The sequence below is a fragment of the Bos taurus genome, unplaced genomic scaffold (genome assembly GCF_002263795.3).
Source record: "Bos taurus isolate L1 Dominette 01449 registration number 42190680 breed Hereford unplaced genomic scaffold, ARS-UCD2.0 ScbfJmS_892_Leftover_ScbfJmS_927, whole genome shotgun sequence".
Classification (NCBI taxonomy): Eukaryota; Metazoa; Chordata; class Mammalia; order Artiodactyla; family Bovidae; genus Bos; species Bos taurus.
This window is the reverse complement of record NW_020192291.1, coordinates 20,007-46,986: the sequence shown is the minus strand read 5'-3', so window position 1 is coordinate 46,986 and position 26,980 is coordinate 20,007. Positions and strand designations below refer to the sequence as shown.

Here is a 26,980-nt window from a genome sequence, read left to right as displayed (position 1 = left end):
CTTTGGATACAGGTGTCTTTACAGTTATTCCTTTCTCAGTGTATATGCACAGTATTTCTATTGCTGGGTTATATGATAGCTTTAATCCTAGTTTTTAAAGGAATCTCCCTACTGTTCTGCATTTTGGCTATATCAGTTTCCATTTCCGCCAACAGTGGAAGACAGTTCCCTTTTCTCTAAGCTCTCAGTAGCATTTACTGCTTGTACAATTTTTTGATGATGGCCATTCTGACCATTATGAGATGACACCTTAGTGTAAGTTTGATTTGCATTTTCTCTCATGATGAGTGTTGTGCATCTTTCCATGTGGTTGTTGACCCTTTTTATTTTCTTTTTTTAAAAGAACACACTGAGGATTAGAAAAACTTCAGCAGATAGTATAGACAATTCCCATCCAGCCACTCTTCCTCCACTTGGTATCGTCTGTTATTAATATCTTGTATTGGTTCAATGGATAGGAGTTCATTTGTCACAATTGATCTACGAATATCAATACCTTATTATTAACTATTGTCCACTGTTTACAATGTATTTTACTTTATGTGTTTTACAGTTCTTTAGTGTTCGACAAATGCATATTTTGTACTCAGCCAACACGGTGTCCTGCAGAGGAGTTTGAATCCCCCATGGATCTCCCATGCTCCACCTGTCCATCCCTCAAAACCTCACTTGGAACTACTGACAACTACTGAACTTTTTACTCTTTTAAAGGTTTGCATTTTCCAGAATATAATATTGATGGCATCATACAGTATGTCAGCTTTTTATACTGGCTCTTTCTGCTAATCAATATATGTTGAAGTTTCTCTATATATGTTTATGGTTTGAAACTTTTTTTTCAGGGCTGAATAGCTTTCCATCATGTAGAGTACCATAGTTTCTTTACCCACTCATCTGCTGAAGGTCATCTTTGGTGATTTTTAGTTTTTGGCAACCATGAATTAGTCTGCTATTAAAATTTGTTTGAAGGTGTTTGGATGGGCATAAGGTTTTGACACTTTTGAGTAAATACCCTAGCGTTCATTTGCTAGATCATGTGATAAGACTATGTTTAGCTTAAAATAAATTACCAGACAGTTTCCAAAGTATTTGTATCACTGCATTCCCTTTAGCAATGAGAGTTCCTATTTGTCCACATTTTTGCCATATTTGATATTGTGAGGTGTTTTTTTTTTTTTTTTGCATTAGCCCTATTATTAGTTGTTTTTATATTGTTGTTTTGATCTGAAATTCCCTGAAGACATATGATGTAGATCATCTTTTCATATACTCTTTACCATCTGTTTATATTCTTCAGTGAGAGGTCTATTCAGCACTTTTAAGCATTTTTACATTGACTTCCTTGTTTTCTTATTGTTGAGTTGTAAGTGTTCTTCGTATGTTTTTGCTACATATTTATTTTCAAATATGTGTCCTACAATTCTTTCTTCCCAGTTTGTGACTTAGCTTTTCATTCTCTGAATACAATCTTTGTGTGAATTTTTTTTTCTATTAATTTCTTTTTCTGGTTTTGAAATTAAAATGTAATGGTGGCCTCATGGAAAGAATGAAGAAGTGTTCCCTTTGCTTCTATTCTGTGAAATAGATTGTAGAGAACTGTTATCATCTCTTCTTTAAATTTTTGTTATATTTCATCAGTGGAATCATCTGGGCTTGTTGCTGTCTTTATTGGAAGCTTATTACTTATAGATTAAATTTCTTTAATAGAGGCAGACCTATTCAAACTATGTATTTTTCCTTTCAAAATTTTGGTTAGTTATATCCTCAAGCAATTTCTTAATTTAACTTTTATATTTGAAGGTACAAAGTTTATGATATTCATTTATTATCCTTTTAATGTCCATCATATCAGTCATCATGACTCTTCTTTCATTTCTACTATTCATAATTTAATTTGTGTTTTCTCTTCTTTTTCTTGATTAGGGTGCTGAGACTTTTATCGTTTTTTTTTTTTTTCTTTAGAGTTACAGCTTCTGGTTTTGTTGTTTTTCTCTAGTCTTCTTTTTTCCAGTGTCATTAATTTCTGCTTTATTTCTTTTTCCTCTTTTTCCTTTCACAAGTTTACTTAGATGGAAGGGTAAAGTATTAATTTTAGGTTTTTCTAATATAGGCATTCAATGCCATATATAGCTCTTTACAGATTTTACTATATCCCACAACTTCTGATAAATTGTAATTTTGTTTTCAGTTAGTTGAAAATACTTCAAGACTTATTATTAGATTTTCTCTTTGGCCCACATGTTATTTAGAAGTATATTTTTTAATCTCCAGATACTCTCAATGTTACTGCTATCATTTTGTTGTCAACTTCTAGTTTATTTTGATCCCAGTGTGAGAGCACTCTTTATATTATTTCTATTCTTTTAAGTTTGATAAAGTGAGTTTTATGGCATAGAATGTGATCTGCCTTGCAGTATGTTCCATGTGAATTTGAAAACAGTGTGTTTTCTGCTGTTGTTAAGTATTCTATAAATGTCATTTAGATCTAGTTCAACTACACCTTACTGATTTTCTGCCTACTGAGTCTGACAATTCCTAAAAGACATATGTTGACATCTCTAGGTGTAAGAGTATTTCTGCATCATCAATATTTGCCTTGTGTATTTTAACACAGTTTTTTTGGTCCAAACACATTGAGGGTTGTTATGATTTCTGTGAGAATTGACCACTTAATCATTACATAATGCCTATCTTTACTCCTGACTTTCTTGTTCTAAATACTGCTTTCTTTTAAGTAAATTTAGGTAGTCCACCTTTTTTTTCCCACTCATATTAACATGGTATAGTTTTCTCCATCACATTATTTTTAATCTATTTTATCTTCAAATTTACAGTGGATTTCTTATACACAGCATAAGGTTAGTTATATTTTTGTTACTTCAATTCTTTTCATCAATATCTTCCTTTTAGTTGGTATGTTTAGACTATTAGCATGAAAAGTGATTATGCATAGTATTGGATTAACAGTATTTGTAACCGTTTTCTATTTATTGAACTTATATTTTGTTCCTTTTAAAATATTCTTTCTCTGCATTCTCTAGTTTTAAATCAGGATTTAACTGTATTTTGTTTTCTGTTCTTTTTAGCATGTCAGTTATACTTCTTAACATTTTTTAATGGTTTCTGTAGAGTTTGCATCATACAATTGCAACTTATTCAAATCCTCTTAGAGTAACACAATCCTGCCTGAAGGTTGGTCCGTGTATCTCGTAGCAGATATTCCTAGTTCTTCCTCTTCTGTCCTTTGTATCATTTCTGCCATTTATTCCTTTTATTCAGAATATATAATCACTGGATATATTGTAGTTATATTATTATTTTGGAAAAACAGCTATGTTTTTGCTCAACTGAACATAATAAAAAGCTTTATGAGATCTTCATTTATTTTTTCTCTAACTCTGTTACATTCCTTGTGTAGGCAAAGTTTGTGACCTGTATCATTTTCCTTTTCCCAGACGAATTTGTTTCAGCAATTCTTGCAGAGTAGATCTACTGGTGACAACTTTCCATCAGTTTTTGTTTGTTCATTTAAGGATCTGTTTCTCATTACCATTGAAGGATTTGTTTTTCCCCTGGTTACAGAATTCTAGGTTGGTTTTAGTGTTTCTTTTTTTTTTTTTTTCCTCTCTCTCTTTCAATGATTTAAAAAGTTAACTCTAGTCTTTTCATGATAGCATGGTTTCTGAAGAAATGGTCGTGGTGGTTTAGTAGCTAAGTCATGTCTGACTCTTGTGACCCATGGACTGTAGCCTGCCAGGCTCCTCTGTCCATGGGATATTCCAAGCAAGAATACTGGAGTGGTTTGCCATTTCCTTCTCCAGGGGATCTTCCTTACCCAGGGATTAAACCCAGGTCTCCTGCATGGCAGGCAGTTTCTTTAGCAACTGTGCTACCAGGGAAGCCCTTTCTGAAGAAAAACCTTAGGTAATTGTTACTCTTTTTCCTCTCTAGTTTTTTTTTTTTTTTTTCTCTACTATTTCTCAAGAATTCTCTTTTTCATGGTTTTCTGCAGTTTGGGTATGATATGCTTAGGTGTAGATTTTATTTTATTTTTTCTGTTTGTCCTGCTTCATGTTCTCTGAGTTTTCTAAATCAGGGGTTTACTGGCTCTCATTAATTTGGGGAAATTCTCAGTCATTATTAATTTATATATTCTGCTTCTTTCTCTATTGCTTCTTATATTATTCCCATTCTGCATTGTTTTTTGGTTGCTAAGTCTTTTCTGAGGCTTTTGTGATGCCATGCACTGTGGCCCACCAGGCTCCTCTAGTTGTATACATTCCTTGTTCCTTGTAATTCTTCCACAATCCTTGATTACTGTTCTTTAAAATTATTATTTGGTTGACACTTTTGTGACCGCAGGCACTATAGCCCACCAGGTTCTTCTCTCCATGGGATTTCCCAGCCAAGAATACAGGAGTGAGTTGCCATTACCTTTTCCAGGGTATCTTCCCCACCCAGGGATCAAACCTGCGTCTCCTGCATTGGCAGGTGGATTTTTTACTGCTGAGCAATGAGGGATGGTATAAGCTATATGAATTATGGCTATTCTAAAATCCTAATCTGATATTGAAAATGGTATCCTATATCTGAGTGTGATTAATTTCTTTCATTGTTTCATCAGACTAGACATTCCTGCTTTTTAACATAGTTTACAATTTTTGGTTGAAGGCTGAACATAAGTTATTGGATAATATGAACTGATTTAAGTGGGCTTTTAGCATGAGAGTTTATATTTATCTCAGTAACAGGTATGTTGTGTTTGTGTGTTTGTATGGGTGTGTGTGTTCACACTGTGTTTACTGTTTGCCATTACTGGAGGTGCCTGACATTTCAATTTCTCTGTTGCTTTTCTTCAGTTGCTAACTCCTGTCTGACTCTTAGTGATCCCATGGACTACAGCATGCCAGACTTCCCTGTCCTTCACTCTCTCTTAAAGTTTGCTCAGACTCACATCCATTCAGTTGGTGAAGCCATCCAACCATCCCATCCTCTGTTGCCCTGTTTGCCTGCACTCAATCTTTCACAGCATCAGATTGACAGAGTATTGGAGCTCAGCTTCAGCATGAGTCCTTCCACTGAATATTCAGGGTGATTTCCTTTAACATTGACTGGTTTGATCTTCTTGCTATCCAAGGGACTTTCAAGAGTCTTCTCCTGTACTAGAGTTTGAAAGCATTAATTCTTCAGCACTCAGTCTTCCTTATGGCCCAGCTCTCACATTTGTTCATGACTACTTGGAAAAGTCATAGGTTAGACGATAGGTACCTTTTTTGACAAATTGATATTTCTGTTTTAAATATGCTAAGTTTCACATAGCTTTCCTTTGAAGGAGCCAGCATCTTTTAGTTTCATGCCTGAAGTCAGTATCCACAAAGATACCGGGGCCCAAGAAAATAAAGCCTGCCACTGTTTCCACTTTTCCGCATGTATTTTACATGAGATGATAAGAACAGATGCCATGATCTTAGTTTTTTGGGTGTTGACTGTGAAGCAGGCATTTTTCACTGTCTTCTTTCAAACTCATCAAAATGTTCTTTAGTTCCTCTTTGATTTCTTCCTTTAGAGAGGTATCATCTACATATCTGAGGTTGTTCATATTTCTTACAACAATGTTGATTCCAGCTTGTGATTTATTAGGCCAGCATTTTGCATTATATAATCTGCATAGACGTTGAATAAGCAGGGTGACAATATACAGCTTTGATATACACCTTTCCCACTTTTGAACCAGACCACTGTTCCATGTGCTGTTCTGTTACTTCTTAAACTTCATACATGTTAATTTGGCAACAGGTATGGTGCTCTAGTATTCCTGTCTCTTTTAGAATTTTCCACAGTTTGTTGTGATCCCCACAGTCAAAGGCTTTCAGTTCAGTCACTCAATTGTGTCCAACTCTTTGCGACTCTTTGGACTGCAGCACGCCAGGCTTCTGTGTCCTTTACCAACTCCTGGATCTTGCTCAAACTCATGTCCATCAAGTCAGTGATGCCATCCAACCATCTCATCCTCTGTCATCCCCTTCTCCTCCTGCCTTCAATCTTTCCCAGCATCAGGGTCTTTTCCAATGAGTCAGTTCTTCGCATCAGGTGGCCAAAGTATTGGAGTTTTAGCTTCAGCATCAGTCCTTCCAATGAATATTCAGGACTGATTTCCTAAAGGATAGACTGGTTTTATGTCCTTGCAGTTCAAGGGACTCTCAAGAGTCTTCTCCAGCACCACAGTTCAAAAGCATCAATTCTTTGGTTCTCACCTTTCTTTATAGTCCAACTCACACATCCATACACGACTACTGGGAAAACCATAGCTTTGACGAGATGGACCGTTGAAGGCAAAGTAATGTCTCTGCATTTTAATATGCTGTCTAGCTTGGTCATAGCTTTTCTTCCAAGGAGCAAGTGTCTTTTAATTTAATGGCTGCAGTCACCATGTCTAGTGATTTTGGAGCCCAAAAATATAAAGTCTCTTACTGTTTCCATAGTTTCCCCATCTATTTGCCATGAAGTGATGGGACCAGATGCCATGATCTTAGTTTTCTGAATGTTGAGTTTCAAGAAAACTTTTTCATTCTCCTCTTTCACTTTCATCAAGGGGCTCTTCAGTTCTTCTTCATTTTCTGCCATAAGGGTGGTATCATCTGCGTATTTGAGGTTATTGATATTTCTCCTGGCACTCTTGATTCCAGCTTGTGCTTCATCAAGCCCGGCATTTCACATGATGTACTCTGCATATAAGTTAAATAAGTAGGGTGGCAATATACAGCCTTGACATACTGCTTTCCCGATTTGGAACAAGTTTGTTGTTCCATGTCCAGTTCTAACTGATGCTTTTTCACCTGCACACTGATTTCTCAGGAGGCATGTAAGGTCGTCTGGTATTCCCATCTCTTTAAGAATTTTCCACAGTTTGTTGTGATCCACACAGTCAAAGGCTTTGGTGTAGTCAATAAAGCAGAAGTAGATGTTTTTCTAGAACTCTCTTGCTTTTTCGATGATCCAATAGATGTGGGCAATTTGATGTCTGGTGCCTCTGCCTTTTCTAAATCCAGCTTGAACATCTGAAAGTCCACGGTTCTTGTATTGTTGAAGCCTGGCTTGGAGATTTTTGAGGATCACTTTGCTAGCATGTGAGATGATCTTCCTTCAGCTCCAGGCCAAACACCAGCTCCACGTGCTCAGAGGCTCTCCTGAGGGTCTCGGGCAAGGGCTGCCTGTACTTCCTGCTCACGACCTTCAGCAGGGCGTTCTGAGTGATGGTCTCCTTCTTGGTGTACTTGTCCTGCAGGAACTCCACCAGCGTGCTAGCCTTCCTGGCCAGAGGATCTTTGCATGTGCTCTGAGTGGCAGGGGCTGCCTGGGAGCCACCTGCACTTTCCTCCTCTGCGTCCTGGGCTCCTTCATCACATACTGTGCAGGAAGGTCCTGCATTAGGAGAGCTAGCAGCCATGGCTCCCTGAAGCTCCTGGTGATCGCCAGCAGCAGGGGAGCTTGGGGGAGAACCCTGAGGGACAGATGAGGGGGAGGAAGGGCACTCTTTTCCTGGGGCTGCAGCAGCACTGTTCTGGGCCCCCTGAGTGTCCTCCTGGACCTGGTGGCATTTGCCGTGGGCATGGTACTTATTGTTGTGCCTTCGAGGCATAATGATACAGATCAGGAACAGCAGGCCAGAATTCTGGCAGGAAAGCAGGTAAGGATGGCACCTGGAAGAAGGATAAGGAGATATTGTGAGCACCTTCAGTGGGGAGAGTCCTCCACGGGTTTAACCAAGGGCGCTTCTGCAGGGTCCTTGAGACCACAGCTCTGGAACATACAGGGCTCCTGTTTTCCTGGTGAGCCTGTCCCCTGAGACCGCTGAACTGGAAGTGAGAGTGAGCCCTGGGACCCAGCCAGACACCCCTGCCTGGGTGTTAGAGGGGGGGCTGTGGGGGCTGGCAGGGGAGGCAGTTTCTCTGAGTTCACATTCAGAGTCAGGATGAAAATTGGGGCAAGACCCCCATATCCAACCCCTCCCCCCGACCCTGTTCCCTCTCCTACTCTGAAGTTGACACTGATACCTTCCCTGTCACCCGGGAGGAGGAGAGGAGGGAGTGCTCAGCCTCTGACGAAGGGTCACGTGACCTGATGGTCTGCTGCCTGCAGGGTCCCCCTTCAAAACTAAGCTCTAACTTCCCCTCTCAGACTGAAGCCCCCCTTCCCATGCTTGGCAGTAAGTGCCGGCCACAGGGGAGGGTCCTGAGTCGGCCGTGTGATGCGGAGGATGGTCATTACCCTGACTCCTCCCGAGCCCTGACATCCTCCCTCTGCTGACCGGCTGCCAGCCCTTTGGAATGAGGTCCCCTCTTCCCCTAGTGTCTCCTGTCGGTGATCACAATCAGGGAGCCCCTCAGCCTTTAGAACCGCCCAGAAGCTGACCAGTTGTTCTCTGGCCAAGTCACGCTGGGTACGGGGTTAGGCGTGGTCACCAATCGGGGGTGTGGAGAGACTCAGTCCCCCCGCGGGTCCCTCCTTCACTCCACAGAATCCCAGACTTCCCTCTACTGAACAGAGCCAGGGTCCAGCAATCCCACACCCAGATCCACCACCCCTCGACCCAGGTTATGTCCCGAGAACCCGCGTGCATAGCTGATGGACATTGCACCTAAGAGCCAGGTCCAAGCCTCCAGGTGTAGAGCAGGTGCGAGGTTGCGAAGGGGCTGGGAAGTCCCCTCTTTACAGATGGAAAAGGTGTTGGGAGTGCCAGGGCATATCTTTGTAACTATCCAGAGCACTTGTAACTCATGTCACCTCCGACTTGGACCCCTGATGAGCCCTCGGACTCCTCCCTCTGGTCACAGCTACAGCAGCTCTCAAAGATAGCAGTTCTCTCAAAGATGGCATGGTACCCAGCATGGATAGGGGGCCGACACTTCCTATCATGCACATCTGGGCTCCAGGAGGACAACAGGGGTGGGGCCTGGGTAGGCGGGGTTCCAGGGGAGTTTCTGTCAAGAAGGGAGATGAGGTCCCTTCTTCGACTCATAGTGGGTCCTGGGATGTCCCTGCTGATCTCAGTCAACTGGCCTCACGCCTTGCTTCTCACTTCTCTCAGTAAACCAAGCAGGAAGAATTTGGGAGCCCGAGCCTGAAAGCTTTCCTGGAGCTGCTCAGACAAACAGTGAGGACACTCTGGGGCTCCTTCTTGTGTGCTGAGTGATCCTCTCTGTTGGGGATTTTCTCCCTGGGACTTGGAAGCGACGAACCTGAATGACATTCGGACAGTCTCTTGCAAGGACTGACAAGCTTATTTGTGCAGTCAAGCTTTTTTATAGAAGTGGGAACAAAGAGCTTAAAGTATACGGCCAGCAGAGCACATACAGAGTTAACACATAATCAGTAAAAACATTTCAAGGACAGCGCGCTCTAAATGACTCATGGGCTTATCCCATAACCCGCTCTCACAAGTAACATCCCTATTTATTATTAACTCTTGGCACCGAGCATAACCAAAGGCAGGAGATGTTTTTCTGTCCGCAGTGCAAAGCCGAGTACTTCTGGCCCTTCGCCATTTTCACAAGGACTTTCTCCTTTACGGCTATTTTGCACTACACTTCCCAACACTCTCTGTCATCTATCCCTGTCTTCCTCCGACAGTAATGCTGCATTACGTACCGTCTGCTGACCTGAGGGCAAGACCTCACCTGGAAGATGTCAAATCCCCAGACTCCTGGTGAGAAGTGCACCTGCATCTCATCTGGACACTTCTGCCTAAGGCTTCCTGGAACTGGCCGCTGCAGGTAAGAGAATCAACAGGGAAGGATGGGAGAATGCCTTCTGTGGTGTGGAACCCCTCACATCTCACTCAGGATCTTCATATTGACTGCAGGCAGAGCCTGGAAACCCTTCCCTTTCTGGTATAAAACCACCCCTGTCCCCAACCATTCTCCACACAATCCCAGCAGAGAAAGTGAAGGGGCTCCTCAGCCTGACTGTTCTCACTGTGGGTTCTTAGTCAACTGCAGGGGCATTGCTTGAAAGTTCTGAGATGAATTTCTGTCCTTTTGTACAATTACTGTGATACAAGCTTTTCTCTTTTAGTCCATGTGTGACAGTCTCTTAAGCTGATTATTTACAAGGGCCAGTTTTCATCCACTATCAAAGTTTGTGCTGGTTATTGCATGAGCTCTGGGTCATACTGCCATGTCCATCCCAAAATTTGGTGCCCCATGATCTTGGCATGGGGCTCTGAGATGCTGCCTCAGGTTCCTTCAGTAAAGCAGTAGAATTTCATGGTCCCACGGCCCAGTGGAAGAATCCACTGCTCCAGTTTAAAGCCTTTTCCAATTGATCCTGTTGTCTGTTTCCTTTGTGGCCTGCACACCTGTGTCAGCCTCAGAGTACTCCCTGACCTGGGCACTCACAGGGTTAAGTTCAAGGGAGACTTATTGTTCCTCAGGGATTATTTAGTTTTGTGTTCTTGCTTTTGTTAGTAGTTGTCTTTATTCCTTGTATAAGTTTTCCATGGTTTGTTCTGGATACAGGAAACAGCTGCCCAGGTGTGACTGAGGTCTCAGCTACTCTGGATGTGGTACTCAATCTGTAAAGGATTTAAGGAAAATCGACAGTCTTACAATATGTCCTCATGAATACACATAACATACTATTCTGTTTGAGACTTCTTTTTCCTTAGACGCTCAGGAAATTCTTCTTGTTGCCTTCGTGTAGACTGCATACATTTTTCTAAGGTTTCTTTGTAACTACATTTTTCATATTGTTGCTTTTGTTTATGGTGTGTTTTCTATTACATGGTTTGAGTATTGTTGATTCTTCCAGACCAGTCTCTTGAATTTGCCATGTTGATCATTTTATGCCAGATTTCTGAGGCTAGTTATATGTCAATATTTTCTGTGCCTATTTCCTAAGAATTTTAATTTGAGCATCAAATTCTTACTGTGATATTTTGTTTTTCATTATTGCTGACTTTTATTCATTTTGCATTGGTTGCATGTAACTCTGTACTGGCTATGTGTTCTTATGCATATTTTTTTCTAGTTTTTAAATTATTAGACTTTTAAAAGGTTTTTTTAATCAACAGATCCTTGCTTTATAATGTTGTGTTGTTTCTGCTATACAACAGGATAAATGAGCTCTATGTATACATATTCCTCCTGTCTGATGAGACTTCCTCCCATCCGCTCATCTCACCCCTCTAGGCTGTCACACAGCACCAGGCTGAGCTCCCTGTACTATTTAGCAATTTCCCACCAGTTGTCTTTTGTACACATGGGACTCTATATTAGTCAGTGGCTCGCTCTCAATTCGTCCTACGCACACCTTCCCTTGCTGTGTCCACAGGTTCATTGTCCACATCTGTGCCACTATTCCTGCCCTTCAAATAGGTTCGTGAGTACCATTCATACTTTCCATGTGTATTCATTAATGTACATTACTTTTCTGTTTCTAAGTTACTTCGCTCTGTAAACAGGCTCTAGGTGCATCCACCTCACTACAAGTGACTTAAATTAGTTCCTTTTTTATGGCTAATATTCCATTGTATGTGGCTACCTCAACTTCGTTATCCTGTCATCTGTCAGTTGAAGTCTGCTTTGCTTCAACGTCTTGTCTATTGTAACCAGTGCTGCAATGAACATTGGATACAGGTACCTTTTCAATTATTCTTTTCTCAGTGTATATACCCAGTATTTCTATTGCTGGGTCATATGGTAGTTTTAATTCTAGTTTTAAAGGAATCTCCTCAGTGTTCTCCATAGTGGCTATATCCATTTCCATTCCCACCTTTTCTCTAAACTCTCCCCAGCATTTACTGCTTGTACAGTTTTTGATGATGGCCATTCTGACCTGTATGAGGTGCCACCTCGTTGTACTTTTGATGTTCATTTCTCTCATGATGAGGGATGTAGCTCCTCTTTTCATGTGGTTATGAGTTTGTTGCCCCTCTGTTTTTCTTTTTTAAAAGAACAGATTTAGGATTGGAGACAATTCAGCAGATAGAATAGAGAGGTCCCATACAGCCACTCTCTTCCTCCACTTGGTATCTTCTATTATTAACATCTTGTATTGGTTCAATGGATACAAGTTCGTTTTTTACAGTTGATCAGCTAATGCCAATATGTTATTATTAACTATTGTCCATTGTTTACAATACTTTTTACTTTTTGGGTTTTGCAGTTCTTTAGTGTTTGACAGATGCATGATAGTATCAACTCAGCCAACACGGTGTCGTGCAGAGGAGTGTGAATGCCCTATGGATCTCCCATGCTCCACCTGTCCATCCCTCAAAACCTCACTTGGAACCCCTGACAACTACTAAACGTTTTACTATTTCTCAAGATTTGCATGTTCCAGACTGTAACATTGATGGAATCATACAGTATATAGGCTTTTTATACTGGCTCCTTCTGCTAATCAATATACATTGAATTTTCTCTATAACTTGTTATGGTTTGAAATGTTTTCTTCCAGGACTGAATAGCATTCCATGTAGCTACCAGAGTTTGTTTACCCACTCGTCTACTGAAGGTCATCTTTGGTGATTTCGGTTTTTGGCAGCTATGACTTATTCTGCTATTAAAATTTGGTTGAAGGTTTTTGGATGGGCTTAAGGTTTTGGCTCTTTTGAGTAAATACCTTAATGTTCATTTGCTAGATCATATGATAGGACTATATTTAGCTTAAAAGAATTTGCCAGACAGTTTCCAAAGTATCAGTATCGCTGCATTCCCTTAAGCAATGAATTCATTTTCAGTTAGTTTGCCTGTTTTCTTTTCATTGATTTGGACTTCTGTGTTTTTGGTTTGTTCCTTTATTTGTGTAGTATTTATCTGCCTTTTCCATTATTATTATTATAATTTTAATTATCATGTTTGAGGTCTCTTTTTCCCAGGCTTCAAGGTTGAATTCCTTCTTGCTTTTTGTTTCTGCCCTCCAAGGTTGGTCCAGTGGTTTGTGTAAGCTTCTTATAGGGTGAGATTTGTGCCTAGTTTTTGTTTGTTTGCTTGCTTTTTCCTCTGAGGGGCAAGGCTGAGTAAGGTGGTCATTCTGTCTGCTGATGATCGGGTTTGCATTTTTGTTTTCTTTGCGGTTTAGATGAGGCTTCTTGCACAGGGTGCTATCAGTGGATTGGTGATGCTGGATCTTGTATTCCAGTGGTTTCCTTTGTATCAGTTCTCACTATTGGATATCCTAGGATTAGTTCTCTGGTAGTCTAGGATCTTGGAGCCAGTGGACCCACTCTAAAGGCTCAGGGCTTGACCTTGAATTTTGCGTGGGTCTATACATTCTTTTCTGCTGGTCATGTACTCCTGTCCACTCTCAGCTGGTATTCTGCATGCACGTCTGTGTCTGAAGATGTATTCCTGATGTATCCGTGGAGAGAGATGTATTCCACATCCAGCAACTCCTCTTGCCATCTTGTTCCTCCTGGGCAAGATTCGTGAGAGTCCCTTGGACTGCAAGGAGATCTAACCAGTCAATTCTAAAGCATATCACTCCTCAATATTCATTGGAAGGACTGATGCTGAGGCTGAAGCTCCAGTATTTTGGCGACCTAATGTGAAGAACTGACTCATTGGAAAAGAGACCGATGCTGGGAAAGATTGAAGGCAGGAAGAGAAGGGGACAACAGAGAATGAAAAGATTGGTTGGCGTCACCTACTCAATGGACATGAGTTTGAGCAAGCTCTGGGAATTGGTGATGCACAGGGAAGCCTGGTGTGCTGCAGTCCATGGGGTTTCAAAGAATCAGACACGACCGAGAGACTGAACAGAACAGATGAGTCATCAAAATATTCTTGTCATTCCTATTTTTTCTGAATTAGTTGAAGCCTTCCCTTGCTGATTCCCTTACAGTGGCAAAGAAAGTGTGAGAAAATGTGTTCTCTGCTTGGTTTATCAAGTGTGATCCAGGCACACATTTCCCTGGGCAAATTATACAAGCTTTAACCAAAACCTTGCAGGCGTCTTGAAATTATCATTGACCCTATGAGCGACAAACTTAAGGGAGGATCGACAGAAACAGTACAAAAACTGGACTCTGGCAATATTAGAATTAGGAACATGGGGCTTAATGAATTACAAATATGATGATAATTTTCCTGATTTTTTGGAAAGATTACTGTCTTTTAAAAATCTTTCATTTTCTAGACATAAGGAAATTTTTTAACACAGCAATTTGATAAATTGTACCTTTGTCATTAGGATTGAAACATTAATTTTTCTCTCCCTACCATATCACTCCAGAAATTAGAAAGTGCAGTGTTCTTATTTTCTTAGGAAAATAGTTATTTTTCAAAAGTTCAGTGAGAATCAGTTCTTGTAGCGGGACACAAGTGGAAACAGTGATTACACTACTGAGACTTTGACTGGAATGTCATATTTGACAGACACAGGTAGACTTGGATATGACCAGATAACTTGAGGAAACCAAGGTTAACCATAGGGAGCCATAAAAACCCGTTGGAAAAACAGCCTGGGACCTTGCTGACAGAATTCCCATCAGCCTTACCAGGTGAGTAAGGAAGATCACTTCTGGCAGGCACAGGAACTTTAGGATGTTTTGGGGACTTCAGGAAGAGAGGAATTCATCCAGATCTCTAATTTTGACAACAAGTCTTTGCTGTGGCTTCCTAGCCTCAAGAGGCTATTAAAATTTCCTTCTGGAGACTCCTTATGAACCATTTCAGCAAAGCAGATTTAAAAGCGCCTATATGGCAAATCGTTATTCTTACTGTACTTAGATAAATAATCAGGCCAAGTTTATTCAATTTAGACTTCTTTTGCAAACAAATTAGGTCTTAGTTTTCCTGTCTTCGGGAGAAATGAGAGAGATGATAGACAGAAAAGAATGGTTCAATACAAAGTGTACTACACATGTGTGGGTATTAGGTTCTAGTGGTTTTCTGTTCTCATGAAGTTTTATTATTTACCTGCAAACTCGGTTGGATCCTGAATTTTTCTAGTGTCCACCTGTATCTAGCTGCAACTTTCTTACTAAAATTCCCAATTTCTCCCATCCATTTGATGTGTCTGTGGGGAGATGGGTAGCCCCGTGTGATACACCTCTGCCATCGTAATCCACTCACTCTCCCATTCTTTTGACTTGAATCACTGAGAACTAACATTGCCATTTTCCTGAAGTCCTGCAACGTGAAGCTAGAAGACTTGATGCAAGATGAGAGCGATTGTCACAGCAGCTCATGTTCAAATAGACTTCCCAATCCCTCCCAGAATCAGAGTCTTTTCCAATGAGTCAACTCTTTGCATGAGGTGGCCAAAATACTGGAGTTTCAGCTTTAGCATCATTCCTTCCAAAGAAATTCCAGTGCTGATCTCTTAGGGTGGGCCATAAGCCAATGTGACTATAAGAAGAAATTGAGACACAAAAAGAGGCACCAGGGATATATGCCTTCAATAGGAATGCCAAGTGAAGAGGGTGGCCACCTGGCAGCCAAGGGGAGAGGCCTCAGGGTAAACCAGCCCTCATCTTGGACTTGCAGCCTCTAGAACTCTGAGAAAATAAATTTCCATTGTTTGAGCCACTCATTCTGTGGGGTTTTGTTGTGGAAAGCCTAACAAATCAGTATGTTAGCCCAGGTAGAGATTTCTTCCTGGATAGTCTTTTTACTTTCCTGTCATTCCTAAAGGCTATCTTAAGATCTTGATTATGTGATTGCAGCTCCTTGTTTCTAAAGTTGTTTGGGCATTGGCTAGGTTTTGATCTTAGCCTCACCAGAACTAACATAGAGCCTTTCAAAGAGCAGATGCTGAAAAAATAAATGAAGACAGTAAGAGGTCTAATTTGTTAAGGTTTAATACCTCCTGCATTTTTCAAGAAGCATATCAAGGCATAAATTATTTAATTTTACAAAACAGAAGACAGAAAAGATGGAGAACAATCAAGGTTCATCATGTTTTGAAATTTTTTTCATTTTATTTTTTCATTCCATTGTCCCAGCAGTATTATTGCGGGATTGCTTCCCATTTCAGCAGAAGTCCCTATTTTGATGTCAAATTTTTTTATCTGGATGATTTTTTAAAGTCTTGGTCTTCAGTAGGGGTGGGAGAAGCTGCTGGACGTGGCTGTGGAACATGCTTGGAAGTGACAGTGGTGCCACGCCTGGCTGGAACTGTGGCTCGACCTCTCTCCTCCTCATCTCGCAAAGCTTCTTCATAATGTGATGAGAAGGCACTGGGGACAGTATCATTGACTTTTGCCAAAAACTTCAAGACTTTCATTTTGCTGGTTTCAACATGGGCTCGTGGGCTCCACAAGAACTCGTAACGTGGAGGATCGCCATTGGCAACCTGGTGGTACTCCAGGTACTTCATCATCACAAAGTCTTTGGTGATGAGCTTTCTGGACTCTCCGTAGATGAAGTGTTTTCTCCCAGCATATACTTGCATCATATTCAAGAATTTCCAGATGTCTTCCTCAGCGGCACAGTTGCCCTTCATGAAGATCACACCCAGAACTGTCATCAAGAGACCGGTCTTAGGTAAGCCCCTACCATCCCACACTCTCCCATTGTTGGGCAGGTTCAGTTTGCTGACAAGGTCATAGGAGTGGATGGTTGAATCAACTTCCTTCAAGCCAACTGCAAAGACAGCCTCGATGTGTTCAGAGGCTCTTTTGAGAATCTCCACAAATCGCTTATGGTATCTTGGGTGGATAATCTTCAGCATGTCTTCTTCATGATGGGCTGCTTTATTTTATATTTATGCAGAAGGAACTGTTCCAACAAACTTGTCATGCTGTTCAGAGTATCCCTGTAGGTGTTCTTGGTAGAAGATGAGACATTGGAGGAACCTGAATCTTCCTCATCTTGACTGGTATCTTCTACATCAGATGTTGTGTCAGAAGTAGTTGAAAAAGTGCTGGTAGTAGATGGAGCCTCTAAAGACCCCTGGGAAGTGCTATTTGACCCAGTAGCTGATGAGCTCTGTGAATTATCTTCTAAAAGAGAAGAGGTAGAGGGAAACTCTTCCATTACTGCAGTGGGCTGAACTCTCTTGTGACTCTGGAGCTCATATCGGGCCTGGTGGTGTTTCTCATGGATGCAGAGCTTATGATTCTGACCCCGAGGCATGATGCCTGTGCTGGGGTCAATGATTAGAAGTGTGAGTAGGAGGGCAGGTGATAAGGGCTCACAGGAAGACGAAGGTTGAGTGTGCAGACGCAGCACGGAAATACCACCTTGGTTATCAGGAAAGCTACATTTGTGCTTTACTTGAGGGCACTGTTCTGAAAAACCGCAGGGTTCCTATTCTCTTATCAGTCCTTTGGGAAACATATTGAAGGAAATTAGAGTGATCTTTAGGCTTCATCCTGCTACCCCTGCCTCAGGCACACTGGGGTGACAGAAGGGGCTTGTAGTCTCCTACACAGAGGCATCTGTTATTTCACATTCAAGACCACCACCCAACTAGTGCCCAGTCTTAGGACCCATTCCCTCTGCTGTCCTGTAGTTGTCATTACAAATTTCCCTGGGATTTCGGAGAAATGAAGAGGGCCTCAGCTTATCACCCCAGTTAGTAGTTATCACCCAGTGCTGAGTGCTCAGTGGGAAGTTTTCTGTCTTGCATTTGGAGTCCTCAACATGAATTAAGAGGGCTTCCTTTAGTTCCCCATAGAGCCTGGTGTCCCCACCCCTTTCTTGGAATAGTATCTGCACCTTCATACTAAGGGGTTCACCTCCTACACACCTGATGTAAATAAATGTTGATGGAACTTGAGTTGATAGCTCTGCCCTGGTTTTTCAAGGGCTATAAGAACAGGGCTGGTTTGATTATCACTTCTTTTCATTGGTAGATGATCCCTCAGTCCTTGCTTTGACCTCTGGTGTGGCCTGAAATACTACCCTCCCTTCCACTTAGGTCCACCCCTTCTACTACTATACTTTCTTATAGTAGGGCAAGCATCTCTGTGAGAACCCTAGGAGAAAGTAAGATTCTCCTCATCCTTCCATACCTGTCCTTGGTCTTCTGCGGTGCAGAGGATGAGATGCATCATATGGTTATGGGATGTGCAGTTCCCTTCGTCTTCAGGGTATTCAGTTGGTTTCTGGAAAACCTGGAAATAATCCCACTGCTGGCCCTAGGCTATACCCCTTGGACCATGTCCTGATCCCTCTTGTGACATCATAGAAGGAAATGGGCATGTAATGCCAACAATGAGCAGGTATTCCAGGGATGCCACCAGGAAGGGCATAGTTATGTGTGGTTTCCTGAGTTCTGAGGTCAGGGGTTTTGTAAGTCCAAAGCTGGACTCCTGGCAGCATCTGGGGCTCCTTTCTCTGTTTACATAAGGGAGATCTCCTCTGACTAAGGTCCTCACTCCCTGTGGTGCCAGAGAGGGAAAGTCTGGGAATGCCACACGAGGCTACTCCTACCTGTGCCTTCAGGGACCACATCAGGATTCAGGTTTCTTGGGCCCTCTGTGTTCAGTGTAGGGGTATGCCGTCACTCAGGTGCCTCACCTTGACTCCTGGGAGAGTCTGGATTTCCTCTTTCTTCCAACCTAAAATGACCTATGTAAACCAAAGGCCATGTCCTTGCAAGCCCTGAAAAGAAGTGAGGGAATGCGCAGCCTGGCAGCCCTGTCTTGGGCTTCTGAGAGCTGACGCAGGCCAGTCTCTCTGTGACTTCAGTTCCTCATTCATCTGTCTTTACCTTAAGTCCTGTCTCTTCTATGAGAGCCTTCTTGGGTAAAGCCACGTCTTTGAAAAGTCTTAGTCTGCCTGCAACAAATCTCACAGAGAATGGGCTGAGTCCCAGGAGTGGTAGGGTAGCTGCAGTCCGGGAGGGGGCCCCAGCATAGGTGGTGTGCCATCAGAGAAAACACGCTGATCTCTTCCTTCTCTTCACTGACCAGACACAGCCTCTTGTAGAACCTTCACTCTTAACAGATTTATTCTCTGAAAGGAAGGGGCTGAATTAAATGATTTTCTGCATCCCTGATCTACTGCCATTTACTGACATTTCCTTTGTAGATAAATTGTCACTGAATGCTGTCTCCTTCCTTATTCGTACTTCACTTTTGTTTTCATTTTTTGTTACTTACTTCTGGGGCTTTTTATTCCAAAACCGTGTTTGGGGTATGAAATTCTGCTATTTCACATGTGAAATACCTTTTGGACTCATGTTCAGAAAGAGGAAATGACCCAAGGTTAGCCTCCTCCTGGAGGAGTGGCACAGTATGGGCTCTGGAGGAATTCAGTGCCAGGGTTCAGTCCAGCTCCTATCATTTATGAGCTTTGAATTTCAGCTTCTTTATTCCAGCTTCTTTATCTGGAAATTGTGTTTGAAAGAGTCTATAGTGTAGGACGACAGACATGTGTGATGTATGTAAATCACCTGGCACAGTATGAGGCAAGCTTTTGGTACTTTGAATGAATGGCAGTTATTACAAATGTGATTTTGACCCCAAATGGTAACAAATTCCATCACATAATTTTATTTCCAGCCTATATTAGAGAATATGCAACTCCAAACAATAATCAAATCGACATCAGCACTAATGCTCTCCAGCAAGTAAAACTAAGCAGTATTTCCCTATTTGAGCACCTGTTTTAATAGGTGTTTGGGGTTATCTTCTCCACATGGATGCAAGGACAAGTTCATTTGTCTCAAGGGACCAGCAACTTCCCTCTCAGGTGTCCAAACCACCCCCAATTTAATCCCACTGACAGCAAAAATTGAGCCCTCCCTTAAAGTTTGCCAAATTACACTAAACATAACCTAATTAAACTGCCTGTTTAACAGAGCAAGTTCTGTTGCTTCCATCCCAGAAAAAGAGAGACAGTCCAGTGACCGTCTTGGCATCTCGCTTCAATGGGTATCACCCTTATTTCTCAGAAACTCTGGACAGCTTTTGATGAAAATGTGTATTTTGAGTGTTCACTTGCCCTGGCTCAAGTGCACAGGGCCCCTTCCATTCCCTATGGATTTTGGATATCCCAAATAATGGTGAATATATGGTTTAGATATATTCCAGGTTTACAGCCTCACCTCTGAGAACCATCATATGAGTGTCTGGCATCACTCCCACAGCTTCATCTAGCCCATCATGCATCTGGCCTGAACACGACCTCCCACCGAGGAACTAGACTTTTCCCAAGACCCAATGCCACCTTAATCAGGTAACTTCGCCTTCCTTGCTCTCATCTGGAACCTCCTCTTCCACACCTCCGCCATTTAAATTTATGATTTGTTTATTCCTTAGAGTGAGCGTCACCCACCTTCCTTATATGGTCCCTGCTGCTAGACTCAAAATTCCATGGCAGTGGCTTGGGCTTCATTTTCTTACCAACCCAGTACTACAAGAAATCCTCTAATCAGAATATGGTCAATGAATTTGGGAGAAAAAAGGAATAATGAGCAAAGACTCTCTTTTATTATGATATAAGTGTCATACAGTTTGAATAAGCTAAACAAATCTCAGTCCATGTTATTAACTTTTACAAAGAAAGAGGACAGATAAGAAGACAAACAGAATAAACCAGCATTTACTCTGAAAGCTTTGTGATCCCAAATACTTATCTCTAGGATTCTTACACATTTCCAAGTAAAATTCTATTCAATGTTAGTTATCTTGTTCTGGACCATAAGGAAAATACTGAAGTCTTTTCAACTTGTTTACATATAATGAGCTCTTAGTCTTAAACCTAACAGTAGTAAACATGACATCCATGACATTAATAAACCTAGATTCTGAAGCAAGATAAACCTTACGAATAGTAGTGAAATTTAAAATAAAAAAATCCTTTACCTCCCTACCTAAACCATCTATTTTTGACTAAATATTATTGCATATGGATAAAAAGGAAACATGTATATTTTGTTAAACCTGCACCTAAACTCCCTTACTACTTAAAACTGTGAGGAACATATGGGTTTTCTTCCCCACACCCCTAACTACCCTGCGCTATTTAAGAGGTGGAGTGTTCTTTTTCCAACACAAAGGGAACAAAGTGCCCTGACCCCCTCCCTAGATGTGGGAAGAGCTGTAGGACTTGGCCCTGGTAGGGGCACTGGCTTCAGCCACCTGTTTGGAACCCAGGCCACGCCTCTCAGCCTGCTCTCTCCACCTGATCTCTCAGAGCCTCGTCATAGAGGTCTGGGAAGGAACTCGGGACCGTATCCTGGATCTTGGCCAGAACTTCCAACACCTTCATCTTAGTGGTCTCAGCAATAAGCTCTCGGGCCCCACAGGAACTCGTAGCCCGGAGGATCACTATTGGGCACCTGGTGGTAGTTGAGGTACCCCTTCTGCACCAGATCTTTGGTGATGAGCTTTCTGGGCTCCCCAAAGGATTAAGTGCTTTCTTCCCAGCATGGATCCCCAACACATTGACGGAAATGCCAGACTCCTCCTCACTGGCGCGATTACCCTTCATAAAGATGATGCCCAGGAGCGCCATGAGGAGACCAGACTTGGCAGCTCCTCCTCATCACTTGATACCTTCCTCAACCCCAAGACTGAACTTGTTGACGAGGGTGTAGATGTTCCTGCTGCAGTCGACTTCCTTCAGCTCCAGGCCAAACACCAGCTCCACTCGCTCAGAGGCTCTGCTCAGGATCTCAGGCAAGTGCTGCTTGTACTTCCTGCCATGACATTCAGCATGCCGTTCTGTGTGATGGGCTCCTTCTTGGTGTACCTCTCCAGCAGGAAATCCATCACCATGCTGGCCTTCCTCATCAGAGGATCTTTGCGAATGCTCCGAGACAGGGCTGCCCGGGCGGCATCTGCACTTTCCTTCGGGGCCCTGGGCACCTTCCTCAGATCCTGCCAGGAAGCCTCTGCAACAGGAGAGCTAGGGGCCATGGCTCCCTGAAGCTCCTGGCAATCGCCAGCAGCAGGGAGCTCGGGGAGAACCCTGAGGGGCAGAAGAGGGGAGGATGGGCACTCCTCTCCTGGGGCTGCAGCAGCACTGGCCTGGGCCTCCTGAGTGTCCCCTGGACCTGGTGGCATTTCCCATGGGCATGATGCTTGTTTTTGTGCTTCCGAGGCATGATGACACAGGTCAGGGACTGCAGTTAGGAAGGCAGGCAACAGAGGCCCTTGAGGAAGGAAGAAATGTTGAGCACCTTCACAGGGAGAGGTCGTCCCGGTTTAAACCAAGTCTGCTTCGTAGGGGCCTTGAGTCCACTGCTCTAGGACCCACAAGTCTCCTGTTCTCCTAGTCAGCCTGTCCCTGAGACCCTGAGGAGAAGTGAGAGTGAGCCCTGGGGCACAGCCAGACAGCCCTGCCTGGGCGTTAGAGGGGGCCTGTGGGGCTGGCAGGGGAGGCATGTCCTTTCAGTTCACATTCAGAGTTAGGATGAAAAATGGGGAATGACCCCTAGCACCCGCCCCGATCCCTCTTCTGCTCTGAAGCTGATGCTGCCACCTTCCCTGTGACTCTGGAGAAGGAGAGGAGGGAGTGCTCAGCCTCCCACCTAAGGGTCCCGGGACCCGCCCTTCTGTATGCAAGCTCTAACCTCCCCACTCAGACCGCAGCCTCCCTTCCCTGTTTGGCCGGGATAAGCACTGACTACAGGGAGGGTCCTGATTCGCCCGTGTGTCCGGAGGATGGTCCTCACCCTGGCTCCTCCTGAGCCCTGACATCCTCCCTGTACTGACCAGCTACCAACCCTCGACCGAGGTGCCCTCCTCCCTCAGTGTCCCGCATCCGAGATCACAGGAGGTGACCCCAGTTAGAGCTGCCCGATCCTACCCGGATGCTCTGAGGCCAAGTCGGGGGGGGGGGGTTTCGTGGCCTTCTGGGTGTGGAGACCCTCAGTCCCCCGACGGTCCCTCCTTTAGCTACAGGGCTCGGGCTTTCCCTCTACTGAGCAGAACTGGAGTCCACCAGCCCGGACCGAAGCCTTCCTCTCGGAGACCACCTGGGTGAAGTGGATGGACTTGGGGCTTAAGATGCAGGCCCGAATCTTCCAGGGGAGAGCAGGGGCAGGGTGGCCGGGGGTTGTCCGGCCCCCTCTTTTCAGAGGGAAAGGCTTGGTCGTGCTGGACGTGTGTCCCACACTTGTAACTCACGTCACCTCACACTTGACACCTGTGAGACCTGGGAGTCCTCCGTCTGGGCACCCTACACGGCAGTTCTCTAAGACGGCAGCAGCTCTCAAAGATGGCTTCGCAGCCCAGCGTGTGCGTGGTCGTCACTTCCTGTCATGTGGTTCTGTGTTCCAGGCGGACAGCAGAGGCGGGGCCAGGGGGCGGGGTTCCGGGGAGCTTCCCGGAGGATTGGCATGTGCACTTTTCCTTGAATCGTCGCGGATCCTGAGACCTTCCCTGTACTGAGCAGAGTCTACGGGCCTCCCTCCCAGGCTCTAGCTTCTGTCAGCACCCCAGCAAGAATTGTTTATGGCCTGGCCCTACAGGCTTCCTGGAGCTCCTGAGAATGACAGTGGGGGCACTTTCGGGCCCCGTCTTCTGGGCTGAGTGATGCTCCGTCCGCTCTCCGTGTCTTCCCTTGACCCCTGTAGGTGGTGCGCTACGTCCCATCTGCTGACCTGAGGCCAAGGCCTCCCATCGAAGACATCAAGTCCCGAGACTCTGCTGAGAAGTGCACGTACATCTCCTCTGGACCCTTCTGCCTGAGGCTTCCAGGAAATGGCTGCTGCAGGTAAGATGAGCTGAGAGGGAAGGATGGGAGACTGCCTTCTGTGGTGTGGAACCCCTCACATCTCACTCAGGATCTTCATATTGACTGCTGGCAGGGCCTGGAAATCCTTCCCTTTCTGATGAATCCACCCCTGTCCCCACCATGCCCCACACCATCCCAGCAGAGTAAGTGAAGGGGCTCCTTAGCCTAACAGTTCTCACTGTGGGCTCTTAATCGACTGCAGGGGCATTGCTCAAAAGTTCTGAGGTGAATTTCTGTCCTTTGGTACAATTTTTGGGATACTGAGTTTTCTCTTTTAGTCCCTGGGTGATAGTCTATTAAGGTGATCACTTAAAAGGGCCAGTTGTCGTCCACTAACAAAGTTTGTGCTGGTTATTTCATGACGTCTGGGCCATGCTGCCACATCCAACTGAAACTGGTTCCCCATGATCTTGGCATGGGAGCTCTGAGATGCTACCTCAGATTCCTTCAGTGAGGCTGTAGCGATTCATGGCCCCAGGGCACAGTGGAAGAATCAAGGGCTGCACTTTAAAGCCTTTTCCAGCTGATCCTGTTGTCTTCTTCCCTTGTAGCCTGCACACCCTTGTCAGTCTCTGAGGACTCCCTCACCTTGACACTCATAGGGTCAAGTTCATTAGAGACTTATTTTGCCTCGGGGATTATTTAGTTTTGTGTTTTGCTTCTGTTAATAGTTGTCTTTATTCCTTGTATAAGTTTTCCATGGTTTATTCTGGGTACAGGAAACAGCAGCCCATGTTTGATTGTGGTCTCAGCTGGTCTGACTGGAGTAGATCTGTAAAGAGTTAAGGAACATCGACAGTCTTACAATATGCTCCTCATGAATACACATAACATACTATTCTGTTTGAGACTTCTTTGTCCTAAGGCTGTCAGAAATTCTTCTTGTTGCCTCTATGTGGAACCTATACATTGTTCTGAGGTTTCTTTGTAGGTACTTTTTTTGGTATGGTTGCTTTTATTTGTGTGGATTTTCTATTACGTGGTCTAAGTAATTGTTGATTCTTCCAGGCCAGACTCTTGGTTTTGCTATGGTGATCTATTTTATACGAGATAGCTGAAGTTATTTATATGTTTGAATACTTTCTGTGCGTGTTTCCTCAGATTTTTAATTCGAGGATAAATTCCTACAGTTATCTTTTGCTTTTCATTGTTCCTGTCTCTTATTCATTTGGCATTGTTGTATATAACTCTGTACTGGCTATGTGTTCTTGTCCAGATTGTTTCTACATTTTAAATCATAGAGCGTTTATGAAAAATTTTAATTGGAGGAGAATTGCTTTATAGTGTGTTAGTTTCTGTTGTACAACAGTATGAAGCAGCTCTAAGTATACATATATCCCCCGCCATGAGCATCCCTCAGGCCACCCCCATCTCAGTCCTCCAAGTTGTCACGGAACAGCAGTCTGAGCTCCCTCTGTTGTAGAGCACCTCCCCACTAGCTCTCTCTTATACACATGGTAGTGCATATATGTCATAGACACTCTCAGTTTGTCCCTCTCTCTCCATACCTTGCTGTGTCCACGTCTTTTCTCTACATGTGTCTCTATCCCTACCCTGCAAATAGATTCATCAGTGCCATTTTCTAGATTCCATATAAATGAGTTAATGAGCAATACTTTTTGTTCTCTTTCTGACTTACTTCACTCCGTGAAACAGACTCTAGGTGCATCCACCTCACTGCCACTGACTTAAATTTGTTACTTTTATGGTTGAGTAATATTCCATTGTATATATCTACCACAACTTCTGTATCTATTCATCTGTTAGTGGAAGTTGAAGTGGTTGCTTCCATGTCCTAGCTATTGTAAATAGTGCTGCAATAAACAGTGCGGTCCGTGAATCTTTTCACACATGGCTTTCTCATTGTGTATGCCCAGTAGTGGGATTGCTGAGTCACAGGGTAGTTTTATTTCTAGTTTTTAAAGGACTCTCCATACTGTTCTCCATAGTGGCTATATCAATTTACATTCCCCCTCAAAGTACAAGAAGGTTCTCTTTTCTACATGCCACTTCATAACTTTTTGTTTCTGGATTTTTTTATGATAGCTTTTCTGGCAAGTGTGAGGTGATGCATCATTGTAGCTTCGGTTTGCATTTCTTTCATAATGAGTGGTGAACATTTTGTCTTTTGAGCCTCTGTATTTTTTAAAGAACAGATTTAGGATTACAGAAAATTTAGCAGATAGTGTACAGAGTTCCTATAGAGCCAGTCTCTTCCTCCACTTAGCATCTTCTGTTATTACCATCTTGGAATGGTTCAACTGATACAAGTTCATTTGTTAAAATTGAGCAACTGATATCACTATGGTGTTATTACCTATTGTCCATTGCTTACAATATATTTTACTTTTGTTGTTTTGCAGTTCTGTGTTGTTGCTTTTGTTCAGTTGCTCAGTCATCTCTGACTGTGACCCCATGATCCGTAGCACGCCAGGCTCCCTATTCTTCACAAACTCTTGGAGTTGGCTCAGACTCTTGTCCATCCAATTAGTGATGCCATCCAACCATCTCATCCTCTGCTGCCTCCTTTTCTTTTTCCCTTCAATCTTTCCCAACATCAGGGTCTTTACCAATGAGTCGCTCTTCCCATCAGGTGGCCAAAAGTTTGAGCTTCAACTTCAGCATCAGATATTCCCATGAATATTCAGCATTGATTCCCTTCAGAAATGACTGGTTTGGTCCCTTTCTGTCCAGGGGACTCTCAAGAGTCTTCTCCAGCACACAATTCAACAGCATCAATTTTTCAGCGCTCAGCCTTCTTTATGGTCCAGCACTCACATCCACACATGACCCTGGGAAAATCATAGCTTTGACTAGACACACCTCTTTTACTAATGTGATGTCTCTGCTTTCTTTATGTGATCTACGTTTGTCATAGCTTCTCTTCAAGGAAACAGCGTCTTTTAATTTCATGGCATCTTTTAATTTGGGGCTTCTCTCATAGCTCAGTTGGTAAAGAATCTGCCTGCAGTGCAGGAGATGTGATGTCAATTCCTGGGTCAGGTAGATCACCTGGAGAAGGAAATGGCAACCCACTTCAGTATTCATGCCTACAGAATCTCATGGACAGAGGAGCCTGGGAGGCTACAGCCCATGGGGTCACAAGAGTTGGACACGACTTAGTCACTAAACCACCACCACCACCGTCATGGCTGCATCCACCATCCACAGTGATTTTGGAGAAGAAAATTAAATCTTCCATTGTTTCTACTTTTTCCTCATCTGTTTGCCATGAAGTGTTGGGACCAGATGCCATGATCTTAGTTTCTTGAATGTTGAGTTTTAAGCCAGCTTTTTCATTCTCTTCTTTCACTCTCATCGAGTGTTCCACTTAACTTTCT

The 26,980-nt window shown here is 43.3% G+C and overlaps 1 pseudogene; it reads right to left on the bottom strand.

The window, feature by feature from the left end:
* Positions 1 to 16,042: 16,042 nt before the first annotated feature.
* Positions 16,043 to 17,081, bottom strand: LOC100297741 (melanoma-associated antigen B5-like; annotated as a pseudogene).
* Positions 17,082 to 26,980: the final 9,899 nt, after the last annotated feature.